The following is a 15,795-nucleotide window of genomic DNA, read 5'->3' as shown; positions in this document are numbered from 1 at the left end:
AGTTGCATCAAACCTTGGTTTCTATGGCACTAATAGCAGTCTTGAGTCTTGAGTCTTGAGAGCAAACAAATTATTAAAAAAAAAAAAAAAAAAATTAACAACAAACAAAAATAATAATTACAAAAAGCAAAAGAAAGCCATTTGACAAAAAATATTAACCCACCAGTAATTAACTAAGGCAAAATAGAAAATAAAGAATATTTTATTAATTTTGCCATGAACAACTAATTAAAAATAGTAATCATAATTAAACAATATTCTTATACCACAGTAAGAAACACCCAAAATAGGTTTCAAATACTGGAAATAAAACTCAGATTTTGGGAGGACAAGGAAAAAATCTTCATCACAAGCCTACTGCACTTTTCACCATAGACAATGTTCCTCAGACCTCCGAATCGACACTTGATTTTAATATATTTGATATAGTTTAAACGGAAATTCCCCCACACCAACCTCAGACTACATAACACCTGATTCCCTCATTGCTTTTAAGTAAATTCTCCATCAAGTTGAGGGGTGACGTAAGGTGTGCATTATGTATGAGATGGCTGGATTTCTGGAAACCCGATTATTTTCCTTCTGGAAAACACGAACCACAGAAATGATGATTTCAATCTTTGATTATGCCGGTGAGGCATGATCGCCTGGGAATTGTTGGATTGATCTCTAATCAAGCAATGTCAAGGAACATGCTTACATAATCAAAATCTTATTTCTCGCCTAATGAAAACTATCTGAAAAATGGTAAAACCTCTTTCAAAACCAAGAATCACATCTGCTCAACAAAGACTGACTAAGCTAAAATTGAAGCTGGATAAAAACATCACAGGAAATCTTTATTCATTTCTTCCCCAATGACTAAATTACCTGTATCCAGCTATCTATATGCTACCTCTCAAACCATCAAAATGTATTTATACATCACCAAAAAAAGATAACCATTTTAGACTCTTATATCATGTTCAAAACTTGACATGACAACATTGTGTCACATTTATCTCATTCTGGAAATCCTGATATCTGATAACACTGATAAACATGATAACAAAAAAATAGGAGCGTGTTCCACCTTGATGCATCAAATTTCCTCCATACAATTTGAACTTTATGTTCAGGGACTGATTACAGTCTGCTACGTGTTGTGTCATTGTTGTGTCATTGTTGTGTGTGGATTCCATTGATATGTCCTACTGGATTCTGAATTTCATACCTTACATATGTATCCATTCATATTCCTTTTTTAGTGACCGTGAAGGTCCCGGGGTAGAATAGGCCTACAGCAAGCCATGCTTGCCATAAAAGGCGACTCAGTTTGTCGTAAGAGGCGACTAACAGGATCGGGTGGTCAGGCTCGCTGACTTGGTTGACACATGTAATCAGTTCCCAGTTGCGCAGATCAATGCTCATGCTGTTGATCACTGGATTGTCTGGTCCAGACTCGACTATTTACAGACCGCCGCCATATAGCTGGAATATTGCTGAGTGCAGCGTAAAACTAAAGTCACTCACTCCTTTTTTAGTTCGATGCTGATTTTACTTGAAGCCCATTTGTTGTGTCCCCTGATGTTGCTGGAATATTGCTTAAAAGTGGCGCAAAACTTAACTCACTCACTCACTAACCTCGGATCACAACAGAGACAAATCTAGTGGATAGTACAGGGAATATCCTAGTGGACAGTATGATGAGCAGATCCTGATGTGACTGTGGGATGTAACTCTTGAGTTGGTTATGCCTCATGTTCAGGAATATGAGTCATGAAATCATGAAAACAATGCAGTCTGAACTTAAAGTGCACCTTGCAAACAATCTGGGTATGCTCTGTTTCTTGAATGCATTCGAGTGCTGTTCAAGGAAAGGAGCCGTGCACTGCAAGCCTAGTAGTTAAAGCACTAGATAACATATCAAACCATTTTCGACTCTAATATCATGTTCAAAACTTTACATGACAACACTGTGTCACATTTATCTCCTTATGGAAATTCTGATATCTGATAACACTGATAAACTTTGCTTGTCATGCTGAAGACCCAATTCAATTCCCCACATGGATACAATGTGTACAGCCCATTTTCCTATTGATATTGCTGGAATATCAAACAGCTGCGTAAAACCAAACTCACTCACTTGTTTACTCACTCACTCACTCATGCAACAAAATGATACAGAAACTGTTATTTACGAAACACTTTCTAAATATTTACAGCTCTTTAAATGACACTCAGTAGTCCGTATTTTGTCCTTAAAAAATTGCAAAAGTTATCCGATTTTTCAAATTTTATGAAAAATGCCATCAGTAAATCTGCTCTGAAATATTCATAGCAAATGAGCGTCAGATCGATCTGACGTGATAAAGTAAATCATATCGTACTTATGTATCGTGATATAGTATCATGACCAGGCTGTATCATCACCACTCACAACCTGATACATCCGGTTGCTAGTAGTTACTGTGACATCAAGATGGCTGATCTGTGTTGACATTTCACTGTTTAAGTGATAAGTGGCAGGTTCGTCAGGATAACTGCATGTGACTGATATGAATTATTACAGTCTTTGATGTTAAAATGTATAGCCACAACGGGGGGGGGGGGGGGGGGGGGGAAACAAATGAGGTCAAAGGGCAGCCTCGGTCTCATGATGGAGAAGTCATATTTATGACTATTTGCATAATGTATTCATGAGAAGAGACAACCATTAGGATATAAATAGTATCGGGAATAATTTCTGCACACAATGAGCTAACAGGATGTTTCTGATAAGCGATATAGGAATCAGGGTCACAGGAAGGTCATCCATATCTTTATATCCGAAGCTGACCTATCAGATGGCGATCCTTATATAAAGATAGCCTCCAATCTGAGAAATTACTGAGACTATCAGTTTGTATCAATGTTGGAACATTTAAAATTCACTGGAAAAAAAACACTGAGAAAAGAAACATGGCAAGCTTTACTTTTACATTCACAAAATGAATAAATTTAAACATTAATATTCCAATTCATAAATAAGGAGCTTACTGTATATTTTTAGGAAACAAAATCCATCCATCCAGGCATGTATCACCAAATATTTTTTAAACTGTTTGTTGTGTCTGCTGTTCGACAAAAACCTACCTACACAAAGACCAAAAGGGATTATGTGCCTTTCACATACAAACTTCTCACAGAGTGCAGAAAATGTGACTTGCTACTGTCCGTGATATATACAAACTCCTCAAAGGGTGTTTCAGGGTAACGTGACAGTGTATGACATAGCTCATATGACAATAGATAAGCCAAATTTTGAGGACACCCAAAAAGCAGCCTGTAGAAAAGGGTCGACCTTATCAACAGGTTACACTTTTAAACTGTTTTAGAGGTATTAAAGAAGTTGCTGAGCTAAAGGTGAAGGAACAAGTTTTATGGATGATCAACTTCTTTATTTTCACAATGGCGACATTTCGGTATGGATTCTTATACCGTTTTCAAGCATATGAGAGGAGAAGGTGTAACAGGTTATATGTTTTTTCATCTCCTATAATATGTTGTTATCGTTAATCTCCTCAGCTATAGCTCGTGTACCTGTATATAAACTGTTACACCTTGTCCTCCCATATGCTTGAAAACGGTACAAGAATCCATACCGAAACGTCGCCATTGTGAAAATAAAGATGTTGATCATCCATAAAACTTGTTCCACCACCTTTAGGATACACTTTTGTCAAACTTTTTTTTAGGTGACAAACAAAAGAATATGACATTTTCAGCTAAGATGTCAAATTTGCAATTAAACATCATCAGACAAGATATTTTACCTATTCAGTTCTGATCTGTTTTTGTTAGGTATTCAATCCACCATAAACTCACCTAAATAAGGACACACATCAGAAACGAGATGGAGCCTTTCTTTCTGTAAGGGGGAACCCTCCAGATTCCAAACATTATACTCCAAGTCTGAGGTTTTTCTGAACTTGTGCAGGGCCAACCTGGCACAGTATTGGGTTACAACCCTCAACAAAGACTTCAGAACATAAATAACAATATTTTGAACCCAAAATGGCAGCCCAGCCATCGGAATGCAGGCAGCTCTCAGGGCAAGATATGCCAGCTATTGACGCCAGTGGTTAATGTGATGAAAAAATAGTTCCCTGTGATGTAGGGGAACTGTTGCCATTGAAAAGCAGTGATTGGGAACAAACTGCCTATGAGTATTCTGATCATCCAATACATAAATAACAATCACCTGACACCTAACTGAACATCACTGGTAATCTAACATGGCAGATACTCTTGTAGACTAACAACTAGTCTCTGAAAAGAATACATTTTACAGAAAAAAATATCAATGTGAAAAGAAATAAAATAAAATGAAAAGGAAACCCTGAGACTTTTTTCATTTTCTACTTGCCACCATTTCAAGACTTGTGTGGGCTTTCTTGGATATTTATGCTTCACAGTCCATATGACATACTAATATTCTTGTTCAAATAAAAACAAAAACAAAATTAACTATCCAGATTCAGAAAGGGAAACAGAACACCATATAATGGCAGGATCTTTTTATTTATTTTCAGATTTCTTCCCATGACATTCAAAGCTGGTGGTGAAAATATAAAGGAACACTTGAATTGTCCTGTGTTCCCTTATTTGTTTCTCACAGGAATGAGTGAGTGAGTTTAGTTTGAAACTGCTTTTAGCAATACTCAGGCAATATCACAGCGGGCAATACCAGAAATGAACTTCACACATTGTACCCATGTGAGGAATCGAACCCAGGTCATCAGCCTGAGGAGTTCATGCTGTAACCACAAGGCTACCAGACCGGCCCTGGATGGATTACCTTGACGATGACATTGTCAGAAGAAACTAAAATACACTGTTACAAAACTATGTCTAAACCGAATGGCTTAATTATTCACTGCAAATTCACTACGCAAAGAGAATAGGATCAAACATATTTTATTGAAAAGTTTTCCGATTATCAGTGTGTTTATTAGATATTTCTCATTTCATTGAAGTATGTTAACCGAAGGTCTTGACATCAAATCTGATGCCAAGTCAGTGGCAAAACACTGAGGATTACAAAGAGACAACCTGCCTGAAAACCTAGACCTTGTGTCTGGTGTTGAATCTAGGCAATTATTGGCTTACAAATAAGATCCCAGTTAATGACCACAGCTGATATAAAATGTCCGCAGACATTATTAATTCAAATGAACAACACAAATAACCCTGATAACCTGATACTGCTAGTTCTCCGTGGACTTTTCAAATTATCATCTGACATTAGCAAATAAGCAGTAAATTGCACAACATGTTGAGGAAATTGTGTCATGCCATTACTAATGATCACCTCTCAAAAATCAGAAAGGGAGTGAGGAATAGTTTGATTTTACGCATCTGTAGCAATATTCCATCAATATCAATCCATGGGATCAATCCATGGGACATCAAAATTCGACTTCACACATAGTACCAATGTGAGGAATCAAACATGGGTCTTCGGCATGACAAGCGAATGCTATAACCACAGGGCTACCCTACATTCCTTTCGCGAATGGTTTTATGCTGCTTTTGGCAAAATTCTGGATTTATCATACAGCGAACAGCAGGAACGAGCTTCATACCTTGTACCCAATTCGAGAATTGAACCCTTGTCGTCAGTATGATGAGTGAATACTTTAACCACAAATCACATCCCCCCCAAAACCAACATGCCTTTATTGAATCATTCTTCAGTCCAAAGTGTGTAATTAGTGACTCCATGGAAATCTCTACTTTGGCAATTATCTGCCCAGAATTTGTCAAACACACTGCACAATGCGAACATGTGAGTCGCACAATGTTTTCCAGCTTGTTAAAACTACATCACTTTACTGACACAAACAGTTATTATTTCAATTAAAAACCATCATAATTAAACCACAGCAAATAATAATGAGAAAATAAAATAAAAATTAAATTAAGATTGCCTCAACTCGAGTTGATCAGTGAACCAAGGTAGCAACTTTTCCTGATATGAAACTTAAATCAATTTTTACACTGTATTAATTTAACCATTCCAAATAATGATTTGAATAATTTATCTAATAGGGACAACATAAGTATGCATTAAAAGAATTGCAATTACATGAGTTTCATTAAATTAACAAACAACCTGATCAATATTTTCAATAATTTCCTAATAAGGAACTCATGATGCATTCTAAATCAGGTGTCCATGAGCTATTTGTCAAATTTCCAGATAAATCATTGTGGCCTGAAATTCATCCCCAAACAAGTGATTGATACCATGCACACCTATGACATGGCTGGGTCACAGTGACACAGGGATCAATGCTGTAAAACCATAAACCTCATTGGACAGCTCCTGCAACTCATGACCTTTTGCCAAAAGATTCCCCGAGGATCCTATTTAAATTCATTTGCAAGCTCTTATTAAACTTGCATTAACGAGGACATATTTCACCACTTAATGCATGTTTGGGAGACAAAAGGTGGTCCTCAAAAAGCAATTTCTCTTGTTATGATTTAGAAGCATGTACTTCACTACTAAATGGCAATCACTGGCTTCTTTAATCTCAAAATAAAGTCATAAAAATCTATTAAACGACTAGTCCTGTGACGCTTAGGACAAACAGAATACAGGTAGGATTTCGGCAGGATATCAACCAATTACTTTCACATGCACGTAAGAGCAGCCGCTCTCTGAGTCAGACTCCCCCAAAATACACTGACTTTTTTTCATGACATTTTGTTGTCGCTATGTGAAAGTAAACAATACCGGTGCAATGTTAACTCATTAGTGATAGAGCAATAATCCAGATATATGTGAACTACGTGAAAATAATTCTAACTCAGATCTTCATGGGCCTTTAACTCTTTAACTGTTATGCGAGCAACATCAACAATGTGACTATTTGACACTTTGAAGATTTTTTTTTTAGATGTATTTAAAAACAATAGATAATTATTTTCCATGCAGACTAACATGACATGCCTGCTATGAAGAATCTGAGACGAGATGCCTTAAACACAAAACACTGATGATACAGCGTAAAAGTTTAACTCACTTTGTGTGATCAATGTAAGTGCATGCCACAACAAGGGAAATTTTTCCAAATCATATTTATTCGAAAACAATAGCAAATCAATCAGCATGCAGACAGGTAATACATATTTGAGAAGAGATTTTAACCAATTTTGTTTCAGAGTGGTATTATCAGTTAGATAGCTGGCTAAGAACTGCGTTTCATGAAACAACTTTCTGTGTACTGTCATCTTTGACATACAAGGGCTATACCATTAGCTAGTAGTGAGTGAGTGTGGTTTATACTGTTAATACAGTATGTCAATATTCCTTCATTATCATGGCAGGGACACCAGAAATGGGCTACTCAAACTCTACCCACATGGGAAATAAAACCTGCTTCTTTTTGGTGTCATGAGCAAATATTTAAACCACTGGGCTACCGCACTGCCCTATAAGCTGGGACACACTGATAACATATAATTGGAAGTTTAAATCTTCAATTCAGGAAATTCAAGGATATTATAAGCAGACATTCTCAAATAAATTGACTAAACTGTTTCCTGTTTTGGTTTTGTTAAGAGGTTTAAAAGTGAGCCAGCGAGTTTTAAGCAAGTTTGAGCAATGCCAGCAGTATCACGGCAGGGACACCAGAAATGGACTTCACATTCTAGTCAAGAGGAGAATCGAACCTGGGAATTTGGCATGACAAGCAAATGTTTTAACCACGAGGCTACCCAACCGGCCCTAAAGGTTAAAGAAACAGCTTGGTTCTAGTTATTCATGTCCTAACAACCCCTTATCATCTGCATGACCATTTCACTTCTATACTTCTGCAAAGCTTAGCAGTAATCCTTGTTTTCCTTCATACTCAAGTTTGAGGACACTGAAATCACAGACTAACTTTTATGCTCTATCATATATCATTAAGGATATTTCCCAAGTGTTTGTTGGAATCTTAATGACATGTAGCTAAGCTGACATAATGAAGATTTATAGACGACGCCATATTTCTTGTGGAGACATATTAATGGGTGACAGTTTACATGAGAGCTTACAGGAGATACATACACAAATACCATTTGAGTGAGTTTCAGCTTTTCGCCACTTTAGCAATATTCCAGCAATATCATGGCAAGGATACCAAAACTTGACTTCATACACTGTACCCATGTGGGGAATTGAACCCGTGTCTTCGGCATGAGGAGCAAACACTTTCACCACAAAGCTACCCATTACCCCTCAAATATCACTTGAACATAAACAAGAACAAGTACCGTGACAACAATGACTTACATTTTTTTTATCAGAGTGACAATCAAGCAATCCTATTCTCGACATTGAGTAAAACCTATTTTCAACACAATTATGATAAAAGGTACACTTTGCTGAAAGACCAAGATAGAATATGAATAACACTATTTGTCATATGTAAATGTTGTAACCTACAGAAAAACTGTAGGTAACATCATGTTTGAAATACAAAACTCTCAGTAATTTGCAAAACGTTTCATTCATTTCTAGTTCACAGTCTGAAGCACAAAAGACAGCAAGGTGTATTGACATAAGATTTTAAATCTGATGTCTAAAATCTTACAAAATGGTATCTAACAGCTATATATATATATACTCATCTATCACTGTTGTCAAACCAACTGTAAATTTACCTTCATGAAGAAACAGGTTGTCAGCGTTGAGACACATCTGTTTCATAGTCAGATACCTGAGTCAGGATAAGATCTCTAAACAGGCTTATTTTATGTATATACATTGTCTCATTCGGTCAGTATTTCCACCTGCCAGAGCTGGACACTGGTTGCGTTCATGTTGATATATTGATTGTGTAGCCCATTGTCTAAAGCTGACCTACATTTGTGGGCATGTCAACAGCATTGCCTCTGTTCAGGGGCCATGTCGGATCTCTCTTCCTAACATTTTACAAATACTCGGGGACCATGTCAAAAGAAAAAAAAAAATTAAACGTGTATGAACTATTTTTCATATTGATCATTGCCTTTTTTCTAAGTTCTATACAGACCCATACTTATGACGTGAGACCATATCTGCATACAGGGGTGGCCTAGTGGGTAAAGTGATGATTCCTGAGTCTGGACCTGTGAAGGTCCCCGGGTAGAATAGGCCTTCAGCAACCCATGCTAGCCATAAAAGGTGACTATGCTTGTCTTAAGAGGCGACTAACAGGATCGGGTGGTGAGGCTTACTGACTTGACTGACATGTCATCGGTTCCCAATTGTGCAGATCAATGCTCATATTGTTGATCACTGGATTGTCTGGTCCAGACTCGATTATTTATAGACAGCCGCCATATGGTTGGAACACTGGGGAATGTGGCGTAAAACTAAACTCACTCACTCGTGAGCCTGGGTTCAATTCCCATCAATGTGCAAAGCCCATTTTTGGTGGCCCAAGCCATGATATTGGTGGAATAATGCTGATGGCAGCATAAATCAACTTACTCTTTATATACCTTATCATTTCTAAACCAAAAGCAACCATGCTGATACAAACCTTACCATTTCGACAATATACAGAGACGATGGTTAAACAAACCATTCACGGACCATGTTAGCATCACTCCATCTTTATCATCTGTCCTTACTGCTAACTACACAAAGACCATGTCATATGTATCTCAATACCACTTCCAGTCGATTATGGACAATGTAAGTCCATTCATATCATTCTGTCCTCCACACTATCATAATTTACGAGGATAACGTCATTTCTATCCCAAATATTACACCTAGATCCTTTTGGGACCATGTCAATTGTCCTTATCATCTGTCATCTTCCAGACCATTTTGAGACACATCAATCCATTCGTATCATCTGCCCTTATCATTGCCGAACAATATAAGGATCATGTCAGAGGGATAATGTCATATTGACCCCCAATATCACATCAAATCCCTTTAGGGACCATCTCAATCGTTCATATTGTCCATCATTTTCCAGGCCATTCTGACATCATGACAAATGAACCATATTATTTGTCATTATCACTACTGAAATGTGTAAGAATCATGTTATCTATATCCCTAATATCACACGAGACCCTTTCGGGACCATGTCATCTGAACTTAACACCGCCAGGAACAACACCAGTATCATGTCATACTGATTCCAAAAATCACAATCAGTCCCTTTTGGGACAACGTTAATCATCCTTATCGTCTACCATCTTCCAGAGCATTTTGACACCACATCAAATGATCAATATTTTCTGTCCTTATCACTGCCCAACTACACACTGGATCATGTCATACCTACCCTTATCGTTTCCAGACTATTTTTGTTCCATCTCGATTCTTATTTCAGCAAGTCCAGACAACTTGGACCATGTCAAATCTATTCTCAACAATACTTGCCACTCAACAACCTCCATGAATCTTACACCGAGATCAATACGTACCAAGATGTAAGGAATATGTCGTAAGCCAGGAATACCTTTGTGTGGATCTTCTTAATGGAAAATATAGTCTTTGATTAGCGATTCGTTGTAATATAAGTTGAGATTTCAAACAACTTGACTATAAATTACTTGAGACTTTGTGAGTTAACCCTCTTAGAATCAAATCTCAAATCTTGATCAATCGATGGTGTTGCTTGGGAGGTTCATTCCGTCTGAAGTGCCATTACTCTTACACAGACTAAAACTGAATAAGATTTTACAGCAGGAAACCACATCCAAATAGCTTACTGTGCCCTTATTGGCACTGAAAGTATAAAAATATGTTGACATCTGAATTGTATAATCATCAATGACAAACAAAATAGGCTAAATGGTAAAAATAAAACTTGCCTCAGAATGAGAAATGGCGCGCTGAAAAAGTAAAAATGTTCAACTTTCTTTTTTGATCATCAGCTTCAGCTATTATTTTTCAACTGTAGTTTTTACCTGAACTACTGGTATGGTAAAAGAGGGTTAAAGATTTGATTTATAGTTTGGCTTTATAGATCAAATTGAAGTTAGATAAGACAATCATTGACAGCAATGTATTTAAGAGGTTGGCAAACAGAGGGCATGTACCAGGTGCCTCTATATTGAAAGAAAGGTTTATGAAATCTAATTTATTTGGAAAAGATTATGTATATCACCACCTGGTCAATGGGTCGGGTAAACTTGTAACACCTGGTAAAGTTTAATGCCCAGACCAAGGTCTTGATCAAGTAAAGTCATTACATACAGTGTCAGTCTACAAACAAAGTAATAGAGCTTTGATATGTTAATACTGGGAATGTGAGAGTAGTTGAGTGAATGGTTGAGTAAGTTGTTCAGTGAGCGGTTGAGTGGATGGGTGGATGAGTGAGTGAGTTATTTAGAGAGTGGTTGGGTGGTTGAGTAAGTGAGTGGTTGAGTGAATGGTTGAGAAAGTGGTTGAGTAAGTGGTTGAGTGAGTGAGTGTTTGGTTGGTTGAATAAGTGAATGGTTGAGTGAGTGGGTGTTTGGTTGCTTGAATAAGTAAGTGGTTGAGTGGGTGTTTGGTTGGTTGAATAAGTAAGTGGCTGAGTGGGTGTTTGGTTGGTTGAATAAGTAAGTGGTTGAGTGAGTGGTTGGTTGTTGAATTAGTAATTGGTTGAGTGAATGGTTGAGTGAGTGAGCTAGCTTTCAATATGGTACCTAGCAATACCTACACTATCCAAGTCCTGATTAAGTTATATAAAGCATGTATGCAAGGGCTGTGGTTGTGGTCAGTTTGTCATGGGATTAAACAGCCCTGACATTTTTTTGAACACATGAAAGGCTTGAAAAGGTTGCTTCACTCAAACATACAAGAATTTTATCATAGGATGGAACTCTTCCTTTTTCTCCCGATCAGATATCATGCTTGTTGGTTTGACAAAAATTCTTAAAAATTTCCATCATCTTAACTTAAGCTGATGTTTGATGTTAAACCAGATAATTGAAATGCTGCACAAACACATATGACATCCAGGTCAAGGTCAAGTTCAAAGTCAAATTGAAAGTCAAGTTCTAGGTCAGTGGTTTTGTGATATATAGTGACAATCAATTAAAAGTCCATTACCCTGGGAAAACACTTCCTACAACCTGTGACAAACAAAGTAAACTAAAACCCTTTTCAACATTTAATGTCTTGCAGTTCCCATGTTACAAGATAAAAATCTATTACCAGAAATGTAAGATGCAAACTGTCCCCATAACTTGAAATGCAGGCAATACCCAACACAGACAGGTAACTGTATGCATTGATTGCCCTTCTGTTATAAGATAACACGTAAACACTGACCCAAGCTGACAGCCAGTCCCTCCGAGGATGTTTATGTTTCTTGAGAGGCCTAAGATTCGAGAGATACACATCTCCCATGTATCACAAGTGTAACATAATAAGCGATGCCCTCTTGCCAAAAGGGTTTTTCAGGTCTTGCAATACTGATACACTCTGTGGGGATTAGGTCCTCATCAAGTGATGATTGCTGTACACAGCTATGTAATTGATTGCATGGTGAGACTGAGATTTGGACTTAATGTCATCATGCTCTAAGATTGGTCAATGTTCCTAAAGTTTTCCCCAAGTTGATATTAATATATATTAATATTGTTGAATCACCTTGACACTCTTGTTTTACACAGCTAATCTCACTGTTTGATTAAAATGACTGCTGTTGTTTCACACTGCTGTTGTCATTGTTCCACACTGACAATGCTGATTCACACTGATATTGTTTCACACCGTTAATATCATTTTTATACACTGATACTGATGATTAACACTGACACTGTTTCATGTCTTTCATACTGTTAATATCATTGTTCAATATCGATATCGTTCAATATTGTTGAGTCACACACATACTGTTTCATACTGTTAATATAATTGTTCCACACTGATACTATTGATTCTCATTGATCGTGTTTCATCATGTCTTTCATACTGATAACATTATTGTTCCACATTGATACTTTTGATTCACATTGATACCACTAACATGATTGTTCCACATTGATACTATTGTTTCACACTGCTAATATTATTGTTCCACACTGATATTATTGGTCCATATTGATGCTATTATTTCACAATGATATTGTTGTTCCACATTGATATTACTGTACTGTTCCACATTGATACTATTGTTCCTTATAGATACCACAGCACCACATTGGTCCACACACCTATTGTCTTACACCAAGTTTCCACCTGGGAGTCCTTCCTAAAACTTTGACACAAAAGTCACACATGTCTGCAATCAAGACCTGTCAAAAACTCTGCTGAGATTTACTCTTTCCTTGTCAATTTCCTCATAAAAAAATATGCCTATGACTACATAACATATGAAATACATTACTTCAGTTTATTCTATAAAGTGTCCTCATATGAACCTGCCGAGACACTCCACAACTTGAACAGGTCAACAATCTAAGACAAAAATCTCTTTCCCAAGTAATGTATGGCATTAATACCCTTTTAGACCTTATTTTCTCACCAACTGAACCATAAAGACATATAGACCAAAAATATTCTGGTTCAGGTTACTGTCAGAGAGTGTTTTCATTACAATTATTGCTGTATATGCAGTACTTTCAGGTTCAGCTTTGGAAAAGTAAAATTCCTAAAATAACCAAGGCCATGTTTCTTCTCACATCAACACAGATCTGGTTATTTAATAACATACAAACAATGACAGAATTTCACCACCATGCCTCCAAAACAAGCTGTCAAGCCAAAGCTTTAATCCAATCCATTTGAAAACAGACTAACACATGCACTCCTATGACCTCAAATCTTCTGCTTGAAGGAACCAAAAAATTTTAGCCCATTGTTGAACCTGAAAAGAGTCATGAAACCGAACCTGGTATCATGTTTACCCTGTGAAAGAATGTGTTAATCCTATCATCATCCTCTGATGAACAACATGATGAAAGTTTTAGACACAGGCTTCTCAACACAAACGAAATTTGGAATCGGATTCTTATCTTGTTGATGGAACCTTTCTTTTTCATGAAAGTAAATATTCCAGGTCAATGAATATACTGTACTTAAACTATGGATCTGACCAGTGTTTGTTTTGAATGTTTGTCAATATAAACCTTCAATGCCAGAGAAAAACTGATCATTGTTCAAAGAAACAAATTCCAAAGGGTGTGAAAGGCAAATCTGTGGTGAAAACCATATAAAGAGATAAATGAAAATCAGTTTCAGCTCTAAGACAGCTGTCTGCAAATAATTGAGTCTGGACCAAACAATCCAGTCTTTGCGACATGATGATATTCATCAACCAAATCAGTGAGTCAAACCATTTGATCCCGTTAGTCTGAACATCAGTGATGACACCAGGTGTTTGTGAATATTAAATGTGCCCAAGACATCTTCATCACTTGGACTTGTGAACTGTCCTGGACAAAACGTCCACTCCATGTATGATAGGGTTTACCTCACAACTATGATATATGCCAGTACTAGAGAGGGCATCTGGTGAAACATATTGAGATTTTATACTGTGAGAACAGCCAAAACAGGAGTTTATGGCTTAGAAGAAATAAAACGTATGGTATTCAAAGTAATCTTTTATGCCAAACTCCACTGCACGATCTCAATATATTATATTTTACTCTTTTTAAAGAAAGAGAACAAATTGAAAACATCAAGTTCATGTTGTCATATGACTGAAATGATTCACATGTTAACTTCCTTGAGGATAATTGTATCTTGCTCTCATTACTGGGAACAAAACACTTTAGTTTTGCAAAACTGTTATCAATGGTGTCAAAAGCAGTGATTATACAAATGGTATCCAGAGAGTCTTATTTTGTTCTATATCAAACCTTCACTTGAAACACCTCTAAGACATTTTAAGTGACAATGAATTACTATCTGAGGAAATGAACCTTAAACACTGATAATTTTGAATCCCTGAAACCAAAATCTTCCATCAAAATAAAATTTATAAAAATAAATTTGGCATAGTCTAAAAATCGTATATATACAAGTGGCTTCAGATATGGTGAAAAGGAAAATCACCTAAAATTATTGGTCATTTTAAAATGATATTATTGGGACATAACAAAATTAATTGGAGCAAAATATAATACTCACTCAAACCAGAGCTTGCCACGAATTGAAAAAAAATAAAATAAAAAATAACAAACATAACAACCTCCACCACAATGGCTACCTGGGCGCTGTTTCCCTCAATGACGGTAACCGTACTAAATCAGCCAATCACAGACACTATCACATTGTCATATTTCAAAAGATCCCTACCAAGCCTCTGTCAGAAGTTTGGGACTCTGTATTCATATATCAAATTAATCACAGCTATATGTCATCAGATGAGACCTTGAATGACATGTCTAGTGACCCGCACTGGACACCAACTCCCTGGACACTGTCCAGAATGTCCTGGCTTGCCAACTCCAGTTGTTGGCAAAATAAATGATAGGTTTTGTATTGTTCTCTTGTTGTATTGTCCCAAGACCTATTTGTCCTACAAGATCGCTCAAAGGGAATGCTAACATTCCTTTGTAAAGTGTCAATGGCAACAAAAGGCTAGCAGGGTGCTATATTTTGCCTTAGTGTTAATTCACACTACACAGCAAAACTTGCCAAGACTCTGTTAAGAATTTCTCAGGCTCCTAAAAGCAATTTCTGTGGATTCTGAAGTAGGGTGATTATGGTGGCATACCTTCAGAGCTGAGCAAATATTTTTAATCACAATTTCATTGACAGCAAACATCTGTAAGGATGCAGAGCAAATTATATATACACCACAATAATTGCTTTTCCAAAGCATCTAGAGG

At 36.8% G+C, this 15,795-nt stretch overlaps 2 protein-coding genes across 5 annotated transcripts in view; both read right to left on the bottom strand.

Annotated features, from left to right (window-relative positions):
• The window catches only part of LOC137268878 (short-chain dehydrogenase/reductase 3-like), a 308,772-nt gene that overhangs the window by 48,927 nt on the left and 244,050 nt on the right, over nucleotides 1–15,795 (bottom strand). The gene's annotated exons all lie outside the window — the stretch shown is intronic.
• The window catches only part of LOC137268873 (D-glucuronyl C5-epimerase-like), a 307,371-nt gene that overhangs the window by 83,568 nt on the left and 208,008 nt on the right, over nucleotides 1–15,795 (bottom strand). The window lies entirely within an intron of this gene.

Source organism: Haliotis asinina, chromosome 16, assembly GCF_037392515.1.
Source record: "Haliotis asinina isolate JCU_RB_2024 chromosome 16, JCU_Hal_asi_v2, whole genome shotgun sequence".
Taxonomy (NCBI): domain Eukaryota; kingdom Metazoa; phylum Mollusca; class Gastropoda; order Lepetellida; family Haliotidae; genus Haliotis; species Haliotis asinina.
The sequence above is the reverse complement of the archived record's forward strand: the minus strand, read 5'-3'. Positions and strand labels throughout refer to the sequence as shown.